Below are 2,741 nucleotides of genomic sequence, written 5' to 3'. Positions count from 1 at the left end.
GTTGACCAGGCTGGTCTCAAACTCCTGACCTCAGGTGGTCCACCTGCCTTGTCCTCCCAAAGTGTTGGGATTACAGGCTTGAGCCACCATGCCTGGCTGCTTTTCTCTTTTTGCTTAAAATTACCTTGGACAATTTTATTTTCTTCTATATGAATTTTAAAATATTTTTTCTAGTTCTGTGAAAAATGTCATTGGTAGTTTAATAGGAATAGCATTTAATCTATAAATTGCTTTGGGCAGTATGGACATTTTAGCAAAATTAATTCTTCCTATCCATGAACATGGGATGTTTTTCTCTTTGTTTGTGTCATCTCTTATTTATGTCTTTAAGCAGTGGGATTTTTTGTTTGTTTTTGAGATGGAGTCTTGCTAAGTCACTAGGCTTGAGTGCAGTGGCATGATCTCAGCTCATTGCAACTTCTGCCTCCCAGGTTCAAACCATTCTCCTGACTCAGCATCTGTAGCTAGAACAATGATACACACCACCATGCTTGGCTAATTTTTGTATTTTTAGTAGAGATAGGGTTTCACTATGTTGGCCAGGCTGGTCTCAAACTTTTGACCTCAGGTTATCTGCCCACCTTGGCCTTCCAAAGTGCTGGGATTATAGGCATGAGCCACTGTGTCTGGCTTAAGCAGTGTTTTGTAGGTCTCCTTGTAGAGATCTTTCACCCTGCCCTTGGTTAGCCATATTCCTGAGTATTTTATATTTGGGTGTGTGTGTGGCAATTGTGAATGGGATTTAATTATTGATTTGGCTCTCTATTTGACTGTTGCTGGTATATAGGTATGTTATTAATTTTTAACATTGATTTTATATCCTGAGACTTTGCTAAAGTTGTTTATCACATTAAGGAGCCTGTGGGCTGAGACTATGAGTTTTCTAGATATAGAATCATGTCATTTGCAAACAAGGATAGTTTGACTTCCTCTCTTCTATTTGGATGCCCTTTGTTTCTTTCTCTTGCCTGATTGCCTTGGCCAGGACTTCCACTACTATGTTTAATAGGAGGGGTGAGAGAGGGCATCCTTGTCTTGTGCTGGCTTTCAAGGGGAATGTTTCCAGCTTTTGTCTATTTAGTATGATTTTGGCTGTGAGTTTGTCATAGTTGGATCTTATTATTTTGAGGTATGCTCCTTCAGTACCTAGCTTGAGAGATTTTAACATGAAGAGGTGTTGATTTTATTGAAAGTCTTTTATGTGCCTGTTTAGATAATCAGTGATTTGTTTTTAGTTCTGTTTATGTGATGAATTGCATTTATTGATTTATGTATATTGAACTAACCTTGCATCCCAGGGATAAAGCCTACCTGATTGTGTTAGATAAGCTTTTTGATGTGCTGCTGGATTCAGTTTGCCAATATTTTGTTGAAAAATTTTGCATCGATGTTCATCAAGGATATTGGCCTGAAGTTTTCTTTGTTGTGTCTCGGCCAGGTTTTGGTATCACAATGATGCTGGTCTCATAAAATGATTTAGAGATAAGTCCCTTCTCCTCAATTCTTTGGAATAGTTTCAGCAGAAATTGTACCAGCTCTTCTTTGTACATCTGGAAGTATTCAGCTCTGAATCTCTCTGGTCCTGGGCTTTGGTTGGTAGGCTGTTCGTTACTGGCACAATTTCAGAGCTTGCTATTGGTCTGTTGAGGGATTTCATTTCTTTCTGGTTGGTCTTGGGAGGGTGTGTGTGTCCAGATATTTATACATTTCTTTTAGATTTTCTAGTATTTGTATAGAGGTGTTCATAATATTCTCTGTTGGTTATTTGTATTTCTGTGGGGTTAGTGGTAATATCCTTGCTGTTGTTTCTGATTGTGTTTATTTGAATCTTCTCTCCTTTCTTCTTTATTAGTCTAGCTAGTGGTCTATTTTACTTTTTCAGAAAACCAGCTCCTAGATTTGTTGGTATGAATGTGTGTGTGTGTGTGTGTGTGTGTGTGTGTGTGTGTGTGTGTGTGTCCCCCTATGTCCTTCAATCCAGCTCTGATTTTGATTATTTCTTGCCTTCTGTGAGCTTTGGGATTTGTTTTCTCTTGGCTCTCTAGTTCTTTTAGTTGTGATGTTAGGTTGTTAACTTGATCTTTCTAACTTCTTGATGTGAACATTTAGTTCTATAAAATTTCCTCTTAACACTGCCTTAGCTGTGTCCCAGAAATTCGGGGACATTTTATCTTTGTTCTCATTGGTTTCAAAAAATTTCTTGATTTCTACCTTAATTTCATTATTTATCCAAAAGTCATTCAAGAGCAGGTTATTCAATTTCCATGTGATTATATGGTTTTGAGTGAGTTTTTTAGTCTTGATTTCTAATTTGATTATGCTGTGGTCTGAGAGATTGTTATTATTTCAATTCTTTTGCATTTGCTGAGGAGTGTTTTACTTCTGGTTATGTGATTAATTTTTAGAGTATGTGCCATGTGGTGATGAGAAGAATGTATATTCTTTTTTGTTTTGGGGTAGAGAGTTCTGTAGATGTCTATCAGGCCCATTTGATCCAATGCTGAGTTCAGTACCTGAATGTCTTTGTTAACTTTCTATTTTGATTATCTACTATTGACAGTGGGGTGTTAAAGCCTCCCACAACTATTATGTAGGAGTCTAAGTGTCTTTGTAGGTCTCAACCTGCTTTACGAATCTGGGTGCTCCTGTGTTGGGTACATACATAGTTAGGATATTTAGATCTTCTTGTTGAATTGAACCCTTTACCATTATGTAATTCCTTGGTCTTTTTTTTTTTTTTT

This window comes from Cebus imitator, unplaced genomic scaffold (genome assembly GCF_001604975.1).
Source record: "Cebus imitator isolate Cc_AM_T3 unplaced genomic scaffold, Cebus_imitator-1.0 Scaffold42, whole genome shotgun sequence".
NCBI lineage: Eukaryota > Metazoa > Chordata > Mammalia > Primates > Cebidae > Cebus > Cebus imitator.
Note: the sequence above shows the minus strand (reverse complement) of the source record.